Here is a 12,583-nt window from a genome sequence, read left to right as displayed (position 1 = left end):
GGCGTCGTTTTAGGTGGTTTAAGGATTGGTACAAGTTTTAATGATGTTATTGGATATGTCCGTAGGTTTGGTTGAGGTCCCGGGGGCCTCGGGTGTGTTTCGGATGGGCTACGGGTCATTTCCCCTTGCTTTTGAACTGCTGTTGCTGCTTCTAGTACTCCTTCTTCGCGTTCGCGATATGGCCTTCGCGTTCGCGAAGGCTTATCTTGGCCACCTGAAAAATCCTTCTTCGCGTTCGCGTTTAGAGCCTCGCGTTCGCGAAGCTCTGCCTCTCCCTTCAACGAGTTCGCGTCTACCATCCTGCGTTCGCGTAGTTATGCTGTCTCACCCTTCGCGTTCGCGTACAGATTCACGCGTTCGCGAAGGGCAGTCCTTGGGCCTTCAAATTCTTCTTCTTCGCGTTCGCGGACGCGTTGTCGCGTTCGCGATGAGTAACTGAACACCTTCACTTATCCTTCTTCGCGAACGCGATGCTTCTTCCGCGTTCGCGATGACCAATTTTCTGGGCAGACAGATTAAATTCCAATTTCGAGGGTTTCACCATTGTTATCACATTTTTGACTTCTAGAGCTCGGTTCTTGGCGATTTTTGAAGGGATTTTCACCTGGGCGACTTGGGTAAGTGCTTCTCACTCGATTTAGACCAATTTTCATGAATCTCCTCTTAATTTCCTCCTTTAATTTCAGATTTTTAATGAAAAATGGGTAGAACTTCATAGACCGAATTACTGAGTTTTGAGGGGGTGTTTGACCTCCGATTTGGGAGATTTTTATATGGTTAGACTCGTGAAAGGACGAGGGTTCTGAAAATGTAAAAATTATCCGATTCTGAGACGTTGGCCTGAGGGGCGTTTTGGTCATTTTGCCTAATTTCACGCTTTAGCCTTGAATTAAATAGTAGAATCAGTTGCTTGAGATGTTATTTACAATGTGTGATTTAATTGAATATATTTGGGCCATTTGGAGTCGAGTACTCGTGGAAAGAACGTGGTTGCTAGTTGATTTTAGCCGGTTCGAGGTAAGTATCTTGCCTAACCTTGTGTGGGGGACTTCCCCTTAGGATTGAGTCTTCTTTGTTGATTGATTCCTTGTACGCGAGGTGACGAGTGCGTGCTAGGATTTATTTGTGAAAAATTGCCCCTTTTAGGCTCTTAGATCCTTGTAGTCACCGAATATAAAGTTGTTCTTGATACGATTGAGTTCCCTGTTATTAGCTTCACCTTTACATGTCTTACTTGGAAATTATTTGCCCCTTTTTGGCTTATTCTTGTTGCCTAATTGACTTTTACTTGTTTCACTGTAGACATTACCCTTCTATAGTCACATTATCATTCCTAACTGCTTGTCTTTATTTGAAAAGCATTATTTCTATCTCTCGTGTAATTAATTGGTCTTAATTGGAAAGGAGTTAGATATCCTATATTCAGTTGATATTTCCTTAATTGTAATTATTTGATTCATGTTAACTTCCTTGTTGTTGAACTTAGTATTATGGAATCGTTGTTTCATATTATTTCTCCCTTGTTGAGTTGTTCTTATTGCGCTTAGTATTTCTCTGTTACGGTTATTCCTTGTGAGTTAATTGTACCGTCTTTTGGTGAACGGAAATACCTGAGTTGATTCTCTTGCTTTGTTCCTGTATATATTGTCATTTGTTGTGTTGTACTTGAGACTGTGATGCACGAGGTTTCTGCCGTGCGGTTGTGAATATTGTGATGCACGAGGTTTCTGCCGTGCGGTTGTTGATACTGTGATGCACGAGGTTTCTGCCGTGCGGTTGATTTTGAAGGGTTGCACGAGGTCTTTGCCGTGCTGTTGTTGTTATTGATGTTTTGCACATGCGGCGTAATAAGGCGGGATATGTTATATGCTTATATGTGGGTTGCGCATGTGGCGAAATAAGGAGGGAACATTGTGATGCACGTGTGGCGAAATAAGGCGGTACCTAATATCTTATTATTTGCACACGTGGCGAAATAAGGTGGGCTATGTCAGGGGATGATTGTAGAGAATTGTGACGGCCTGTGGAGGCATTCCTATTTGTTTAATAATGTGATTGTGGGTTGCTTACCGGTATGAGCTTTATCGCTTGGAAGTTGTGAGGAAACATCGTACGTGCGGTCCGTTCTCCTTTTCATGTTTACTAGCTGGTAGAATTTTGTTAGAAACATTTGCACAAGCATACACGTAGCTGAACACTCCTATTAGAGGTGAATTCCTCCTGATTTTTCTAAGGGTGGAGGTACGCCCTCGTTTATCCATTATATTTGGGAGAGTGGCCCTAGTTAGCCAGTTAGTTGTCGATATGACCATGAGACTGATGGGGCACAGGATGCCAATTGTTAGATTTCAGATGCTGGGTCTTCGCGAGTTGTGGCTTGTCCGAGACTTGGTGAAATTGTGGAAAGAGTTGGATAAGACCTTTGTGAACATCATTGTAGTATATGAGTTATTGACTTGTTTTCCCCTTGCTGTGTTGTGACCTTAGGATTTGGATTGTGATTCTGCCGTCATTTCGTATCCTCATTTATTATATTCTCGTTGTTACTTGTTGTATTTCTCCCTTATTGTGAATTGTAGCATTCTTGGTCATTCATGCAGTCTTTACATATTTATATGTCGTTTCCATTATTCCTATGATTATACTGTTTATCGACCGGTAGGTGCCTTGACTGTTCCTCGTCACTACTCCACCGAGGTTAGTCTTGATACTTACTGGGCACCGCCGTGGTGTGCTCATGCTACTCTTCTGTACATTTTTGTTGTGCAGATACAGGTACTCCCACTCAGTTCTGTCAGCCTTTGAAGGAGGCGTATCGGTAGAGGCTTCGAGGTATATCTGCTACGTCCGCAGACAGAGGAGTCCCTTTCCAGCTTTCTGTAATAAGTATAGCTCTTTCAGCATTTCTCCTTTGTATAGATATTCTTGAGTCAGAGCCTCTTATGTATCCCTTAGCTTGTGATTTGTGAGTTTCTGGGTTTTGGGAATGTTGTTAGCTTCGAGAATTGTTGTGGTATGTGCCGAGCGGCACCTTAAACACCGTTTTATTTTACTAGTTCAGTTTTATTTATTTTCTTCCGCAATTATGGTTTATCTTCCGCATTGTTAGGCTTACCTAGTCGTAGGGACTAGGTGCCGTCGCGACATGTTCACGGAGGGCGAACTGGGGTCGTGACAATAACCCAATCGGAAAGACTCGAAAAATATCGAAATTTACGAAATTGGCAAAACCCGAGCCCCGGGCCCACTTCTCGAAAAATCAGAAAATTAACATCACCGAATTCCTTATCTCGCCACAAGTCTATACATACCAAAAACTCCCAAATCCGAGTCCAAATGACCCATCAAATCCCACTTTGAAATACCAAATTTCCAAGCCCAAGCTTTACCCTCTTTTGATGAATTTCTACAAATTTCTATGTTAATTCTACCATTAAATCATGTATTTAGGTCATAGAACTCACCTCCAATCACACCCAGTCGAAATCACCTTCAATTCCCGTCCAAAAGCTCTTAAGGTTGCTCAAAAATGGTGGAAATGAGACTTGGTTCGCGGATGAAATGTTTAATAAAACCCTTCTGCCCAGACTTATTTTCCTCTATGCGAATGCGAGGGCCCTCTCGCGTTCGCGATGAACAAAATCTGCTACTACCAAAAATACCCTTCGCGAACGCGGTTGCACTCACGCGAACGCGAAGGTCTGAGCCCTTAAGCCTACGCGAATGCGTCACTACGTTGCGAACGCGAAGAACATTTCGCCACTGCACCCCAGTCCTTATACGCGAACGCGAGTACCTTCACGCGAACGCGATGCCTGATCACCTTACCTTTTGCGATCGCGGGGCCTCAAACGCGAACGCAGAGGTCATGAATCCTGGCCCTCAAATTCCTTCTACGCGTTCGCGACTCACTTCACGCGAACGCGATGGGCAAATACCTGCAACACTTCAGCTGGAAATCTGCAACTTTTAAAAGCTAGAATTGGTCCGTTCGACCATTCGAAACTCACCCGAGGCCCCCGGGACCTCAACCAAAAGCACCAACACATCCTAAGACATCATTCAAACTTGTTCCAATCATCAAAATACATCTAACAACGCTAAAATCATCAATTCACACCGAATTCAAGCCTAAGTTTCTCAAAAACTTTCGAAATACGCATTCGATCAAAAACCCGACCAAAACACCTCCGAATGACCTGAAATTTTGCGCACACATCCAAAATCACCTAACGAAGCTACAGCAACTCTCGGAATTCCATTCCGACCCTCAGATCAAAATCTCACCTATCAACCGGAACTCGCCAAAATACTAACTTCGCCAATTCAAGCCTAATTCTACATCGGACCTCCAAAATCGATTCCGATCACACTCCTAAGTCACAAATCATCCCCCGAAGCTAACCGAATCGCCGGAAATCACATACGAGCTCTCTAATTCACAAGTCAACATCCAGTTGACTTTTCCAAACCAAACCTTCCTTAAAGAGACTAAGTGTCTCATTTCCTACCAAAACCAATCCAAATCAACTCGATCACATCAAATACCGATAATGAAGCATAGAGAAGCATAAAATGGGGGAAACGGGGCGGTAACTCTCGTGACGACGGGCCGGGTCATCACAAATTACCCATAACAAAAGTAGTTAAGAGTTTCCTTTTAATGTATTGTCCTTTTCTATTTATGTATAGGAAAAATTACTTTAAAATAATTTAATTCCTTCTTAAAATATTTTTTTTAATTAACTTAAGATTTTAGGAATTGAAGACATTGTAGTTCCTTCTCTAAAACGTATTTTTCTCATTAATTTATGCTAGGAATTTTAGAAATGTATTTTTCACTTTTCTAAATCAAGGTCCTAAATCGGAAAGTAATTAAATGAGTATTTTTAAATATTAGGAAAGTAAATTGAATGATTAATACTCTATATATAAGAAGATAATTAAATGACTATTTTGTCCAGTATGAACTCTATTTTAAAGGGGTAAAAAAGACGAACGATATTTTGCTAGGGCCTTCGTGCTTTTAATATAATACTAGTCTCTACATTCGTGCGATTGCACGAATATCATTTGTCAAATATTATAACGCGAACCAAAAATTAAAAAAAAAACTTTTAATTGCATATATACTATAAAATTAATCGTGGATATGAACGAATTTTAATATAACCAGTTCCTTAAAACATTTTTTTATAGAATATAACATATAGCCTAATAAACTCATTAACTTTATTAAAAAAAAGTTTATTAAACTCATCAATAATGTTTTGACGCAATCATAGGACAAAACAAAATTATTTGGAATCACATAGTTAGAGATTAAAGTTGTAAAATCACGTTAAGAATACAACAATACCTTTTTCTTTTTTAATGCAAAAATTTACTTTAGTTCAGTGATTCATGTTATGGAAGTTATTCTTCTTATTTTAAGATTCATTAATGACAGTGTCTATATAATACGTCTCCAATATTAAAATTGATTTACTATTTAGAAACAAATCTCATTAACAACTACCATAAAAGAAGCAGTTTAATGCAATCTAACTTATTTATTGTACCACATCAGTTTCCAAAAGTAGTTCTTATTTGGACTTTTTTTCTTCGCTTTTTTGATACTACTAGTATTAGGGTACGCGCTTTGCGCGTGTAACCATACTGATGATAAAATTTAATATAATTTACATAAATAATATTAACTTATGTGATTGAGTTATAAAATAAAATTTTAAAAAACAACAAGCTTTTGAAATATTTTCATATAAACATTTTCCTTCGTATCAAACACACCCTTTATATTATTACAACATATTCTCATAATTATATTATTACAACATATTCATATATGTTCTTTATGACAACTAAAACATTTGGCATGTAGACGATAATCTAATTTTGTCTAGTTTTCTAATATCATTATCCTTTAAAAATATTTTTAAAATTAACACCCGGTATTTCTACACCCGAAATAAAACTAACATCTAGTAAGTTAATATTATTTAAATACTAAATGAAAAATATTACGTTACAGATGTAAAATTAGCCAAGTCAAAAACATGAAACAAAAACTATATATTAAAAAATTATTGATGCAACAATAAAAATAAATTATTGATACAACACTAAAAACTAGTGCATGCAAACGTGCTTGCAAAATACGAAGTAGCAAAAGATGTTGATATTAGTAAAAGAAACAACACCTGAAATTGCAATGTTGGAATAGGGCGAACTTTGATGATTAAATTGTGACATTGTAGCTTTTTTTATAGAAGTATTATGGTACACAATTTGACACATAAAAGAAATTATATAAAGTAAATTTGTGTGTAGGTCAAAGAGACAAGAAAAATTTACCAAATAATAAAAACTTCTACCAAAATATTTTCTTGTGTCCAGCAAGTCAAATTCTTTAAACACTTTCCTTGTGTGCAACGGAACCACTGATGGTTCTATTTTACCCGTGCAATAAACTTTCTTTGTGCAATTTTACAATAAACTTTCCTTATGCAACAGTAGAAATTTTTTATTACCAAATAATTAAGGCAACATAATAACTCATTTAATACTCCAAAGAGTAAGGAAATCTGTTATTTAATGAGAGTGGAAGTTTAGGAAACTTTTTTTGTTAAGTTTCCTTGGGCAAGAAACGTGACAAAATTTAATGAGAGTGAAAGTTTAGAATTTTTTTTTTTTGGTTAAGTTTCCTTGGGTAAGAAACGTGACAAAATTTAACCAATTAATTAAGGCAAAGTTTAATAACAAATAATTGAAGAAAAATTTACCAAAAAATTCGAAAACTAAATTAGTTAAGTGAATATTTTTAAATATTTATGAAAATACTTAAATTACTATATTGTCCTATGGGAACTTTATGTTTTAAAGAGTAAAAAAGGCAAACGACATTTCGCTAAGGGCCTTCGTGCTTTTAATATAATATATAGATAAGATATGGAAATCGATTAAGACTTAAGAGCCTATTTAGAATTTCCTTCGGTAAAAGAACTTTAAACCCGAAAAGAATTGAAATACTTATTCAAATCGTTTAAAGTTATGTGCTTTCCATCTTTGAAAGATTAGAAAGATGAGAATACACATTTTTTTCGGTCCGAGAGAATATATATGTTTCAATATAATAAGGAAAGGACAAAGTTTATTAAGGGTAAATTATATGGCAAAACTTAAAAGGTTCCGGGCTCTAAATATTAGGCAATGGTATAAAATTATTATATATTCAATATAATAATTTTATTTAGGCGTAATGGCTTTCTAGCCACTTAAACTTGTATCGGTTTGTAAAGTCGATATATGAACTTATATTTTTTTCATTTGAACACTTCAACTTGACGGAATGAAACTAATAAACACATTTGACCATTGACCAAGCTTATGTGGAAGTGGCACAGCTGACATGGCTAAATTGTGTGCAAATCACGCTGCCAAGGCGCGTGAATAGTTTTATTTTTATTAAAAAAATATTAGAAATAGAATAAAATATAAATAAGAAAGAAAAAAAAAATAAACAAAGACCTTTCTCTGACCCCTTCTCTTTTCCCCTCCCCTCCCCTCCCACCTCTCTCATCTTCCCAAGCAACTCCCCCATCCTGTAATTTTTTTTCATTTTCTATCCTACTTTCCCTCCCCTTCCCTGTTTCTTTTTCCCTTTCTTTTTCCCATTCACTAAATGGCTCCTGCACAAGGATGACAAGCACAAATCTAAAAATAGTTCAAATTGTTATGCGTTGATTTACTGGAAAAAGAAATGCAAGACCGGATATCCGATTCATCAGCATCATCATCATCTGGTTCTTCTTGGTTGTCACTGAGATCTTCCAAATCGGACTGGAGATGTTTTGGGGATATCTAGGGTTTGCAGGTGGGGCTTAGCGAAGAAGCCGTCAATATGAGGGGGCAGGGTCTGGAATCAAAGTCGGGTAGTTCTCGGGAGGAACTATTGTCGCGCCCCCTTTTTCCTCCGCGGAAATCGGATTTGTGACATTTGGGAGGACAACTCATTCCTTTTGGGAATTGGGTTTGATTTAAAGAGTCGCCACCTAATGATTAGGGTGCATTAGGACACCAAGGAGGTTTGATTTGAGTAACCACAGATTGGGTAAGGGCTTGAAATTATTCTAAGGGGAAGGTGTTAGGCACCCCTCAGAATCTACTAGTGTGGTTCCCGGCCAGACTATTATTGTGAATTTGGGTACAATTAGCATATAAACAAATAAGGCTCAAATAAGAGGGGATTTTATCACATAAAGGTTTGAAAGTAAGCAAGGTTTTGAAAGAACAATTAGGAAAGCTGATTTTTTAAAAATAAAGAGTTAAAGTGCTGAAAAGAAAGAAATAAAGAATAAAGGGAGGGGGTCCTAGGTTTATTAATAATATGGATCACCCCACACAATGCCCGGTTATCACTCCTCAATGAGGGGCTACACGTGACATTATCGCGTGGTCATCATATCCATATCTACCCTCTCACCCCGTTAAGGTATTAAAGCGCGTGATGGTCTCGTTTACTTATTGCATGCTATTACCCGTCCCAATCCTATCAGTCCCGGAGGCATTTAGGACTACTAATCCTAAAGGGGGGGATATTAGGCTTATTTGTGGTTTTAAAGGTAAAAATTCTAAGGCGACATACAAAAGCATGTATAGCAGATTGAGGGGAAGCACATAACAAATAAGAAGGCTCAGATATACCTCCTTTACACAAAGAAGCACATAATTTAGCATGACCTACACATACTAGTTAAGGTCTAATTAAGAACTTAAAGGTTGAGGCGGACTGATTTATTATATAATTCAGATAAGAAGCCCGAATCAGGTCTGCCTACTGGTTGTAGTTATTAGAAAAGATTCAGATTTTAATTTTTACCCTAAGGCTTGCCTAAGTGTGGGACAAGGATCCTATAGGCATGGTATCTACTGAATTACGAACGCAGTAACAATAAACTGAATACGTACTGGTTAAAAAGATAGTCAGATTATTAAAGAAAGGCAAGTTTTTTACGAAGCTTGTAAGTTCTGCAAATGATGATACATCGTTATTACTGGTTTTAGCTCTATGTGTGAATGAAGCGATTCAGACTCAATTAATAGTTCCTATAGACATACTTTCTATGCATAGTTGGTTTTAAGCCTTTTGTGGATATGGTATAAAAATGCAGAAGACTCGTTTTAAACCTATGAACATGATATCTAAGCGCGGAAATTGTTAAATCTATGGACATGATATCTAAATGCTGAAGTTATTTTAAAACCTTATAAGCATGATTTCTAGATGAAAAGATGAATATACAGGATTCAGAAGGACCTATAGGCATATTTTCTATATGCATATTCAGAGTTCAGATTTCCAGATACCTATGGACATGATTTCTATATGAGAGAATGCAGAATTCAAAAATACCTATAGACATGCATCTATGTGAGAAATGCGGAATTCAGAAATACCTATAGGCATGATTTCTATATGCGAGAGTGCAGAATTCAGAAATACCTATAGGCATGATATCTATGTGAGAATGCAGAATTCAGAAATACCTATAGACATGCATCTATGTGAGAAATGTAGAATTCAGAAATATCTATAGACATGCATTTATGTGAGAAATGCAGAATTCAGAAATACCTATAGGCATGATATCTAATGCGAATGCAGAATTCAGAAATACCTATAGGCATGATATCTATATGCGAGAATGCAGAATTCAGAAATACCTATAGGCATGATATCTACCCTTTGCATACATAGTTACCCGCCCTTTTCACTAGCCATCCCCAAGAGTTTATTACAAATTATTACAGCCCAGATAAAGTAAAAAAATACATCAGAAAAAATACAAATACAAGTACAACCAAGGAGAGCCTGATTCAGACTTCATGCCTGAAATATGAGGTAAACCCAACTCCATAAGATCATAATCCAAAGCCTTTCTCCCATTTGGATGTGTCAAAGTTCCCTAAGAGCCTCAAAGGGGACTCCGGGCAATGCTCACGCCCCATTATCAGGTTAACACAAATGCAGTGTGGAAAGGCCAGCCCTCAAGTGTCCAAGTTCAGAGGGAGCTCAAGGGTCCCAAGGCAAGGCTCATAAGAGGGGGGCAGAACTTAAAGACTAAGAGAGTGTGCAAGTGCAGAAACATAATTCTAAATGGGGAGAAGAAAGGGAAATGGCTACAAATAAGTACACATAAGGGGTTCATGGGGAATAAGGAAATTAAAAGAGGCAAGAGCAGTTGTGGGCATACCCAGCAATGGAGAATGCTAACACACCCATAAGCCTGTTAGAACACACTATTGAAGGCTAGGATCCCAAGGGATCAAGCTTAATTCATGGACAATAATTTGCATATTGCCATGCCTTAAGCCATAGCTCAAACACGTAGGGGGGCAGGGGGGCAGGGGTTCATAATAGAAACAGGCAGAAAGAAATCCTCATGCTAACTTGAGTGTTTAACTATGCAAAAACAGTAAGTAGACATGGATACAAAAGCAGTAAATAAACACATTGTTGTGGTGCTTAAGCTTAATCAGGACATACCAGTTTCAAAGAAACAAATAGAGAAAAGCAGTAGGTCTTGTAAACAGGCCACAGTGCAGACGAGAAGAGAGAATACTATTGTGTATAAGTGTAAGTTCAGAAAACTATGAACGAGTGTTGTGTGTTGATGAAAGAGTCGTGCATTTATAGTGTGAAAATCAGGCGGAAATAAGGTAAGAAAATAGTTAAGGAACTGAATATCAATCAAGAATCAATCACACAAGACTTCCTTTAATTAAGGAACTCAGATTCAAACGGAAAACTATTTAAGGGAAGAAATCAAAGAAACATCTTGTACAAAGCATGCAGTTAGGTGTAAATACATAAAAATTATTTAAGGGCAGAATTTTGAAATACACGGTTGCATAAATAAGGTAAGAAAAATCAATTAGTAGTCAGTAAATCAAGGGTCAGAGATTTTGTGATCATTGGTTCATGAATGAACCAAGTCAGAAAAGCTGAGGAAAGTCAAGTAACTTAAGTCGAGTCACAGGGAAATCAACAAACAAGGAAAGAAATCAATCAGACCTATACAGAAGGGAGTCTGAACTAATCACAAATTTGAAACCATTTTAGAGGGAAGTTCAGCACATATAAAGAGCATACAAACATGTTAAGCTAAAAGAAGATGTCGTGTCAATGCAAAATCAGTAAATAATAGACTATAGGAGCATGGTAGTCACATAGGTTAGCAATGTAGAAGAGAAGTAGCATCTAGTAGCATACAAAAGATCCAGTGTAAAAGACCTTAGAAAAGTTTTAGTGGAAAATTAGAATTGCTTAAAGAGACAGGGGTTGAGACAAAGAATTTCGAGACTCAGTTGAGAAACAAGTTCAAAACCTCGAAATAGTTAGGGTTTTTGAAATCAGACAGCTTTAAAGGTGAAGAACAAACATATCACATAGCCAATGTCCTCAAACTCGGATAAACTCCTAAATTTTAGGGTTTTACCATCAATCGAGTGCCGAGATGAGAGGGCAAGTAACCAAGAAAGCAAAAGATACTAGTCGAAACAAGTTCAAAGGTCTCATAAAGGAACTGGGACCTTCGACATGCTTATTCAATAACAGAAACTCATGAGAAACAAAGTAAAAGAGTAACATGCGACCCATAGTAGAAGAACTGGTAGAAGAAACAAATAAGAACATGGTAGAAGAAATTTTAACAAGAGCACAGTAAGAGCAATATAATAGAAAAACATGGTAGAAGAGATTTAACAAGAACACAGCAGGAGCAATATAATAGAAAAACATGGTAGAAGAGATTTAACAAGAACACAGTAGGATAAACATAGTAGAAAAACACGGTAGAAGAGATTTAACAAGAACACAGTAGGATAAACATAGTAGAAAAACACATAAGAGAAGAAGAAAATCAGAGAAACACACAAGAAAATCAGAGAAGCATAACTCAAAACCCTAAATCGGAAAACAAAGGTTTTGAAAGTATAACTTTTGAAAAAATATCAGAAAATCGTTTAAAAGCTTAGGGAAAGCATAGATATGGAACAGATCTAAAGAGATCAGAAAAACCTCAAAGCTAAGGTTTTCAGAGGAACCCAAACGGTGAGAAAGGCTTGGATCTAAACAGGAGGAGTTGAGGCCAGACTCGAACAGACACGGCTTGCCGGAGCAAGGCCGGAGATGGCCGTGGAACTTGAATCGACAAAAGTCTGGACCCAACTCTTCGTGGTCGAGTCATGAAGCTTCAGTAACCAAACGTGAGGAGCCATAGGTGGCTTGGTGGGTGGTGAAACCACCATGGATTCAGGTCAGAAGGTGGCCGGAGAAGATGAAGGGAACTCATCGAAGAGGAGGGGAAGGGGGGAAGGTTCTAGAGAGAACCAGAGGTTAGAGATATAGAGACGAGTGAGGCAAATGAGGTGCTTGGGGGGGGGGGGTCGTTTGGCTTAATTAGGTAAGCATAGATCTGGACCGTTGATCAAAAAAGATTAACGGCCAGGATTTGATCTAAGCTGGGTCGGGTAGATTTAGGATTGGGCTTGGGTATTGGGTTGGTTTAATTTGGGCTGGGTA

The sequence above is a fragment of the Nicotiana attenuata genome, unplaced genomic scaffold (assembly GCF_001879085.1).
Source record: "Nicotiana attenuata strain UT unplaced genomic scaffold, NIATTr2, whole genome shotgun sequence".
NCBI classification, from domain to species: domain Eukaryota; kingdom Viridiplantae; phylum Streptophyta; class Magnoliopsida; order Solanales; family Solanaceae; genus Nicotiana; species Nicotiana attenuata.
Note: the sequence above shows the minus strand (reverse complement) of the source record.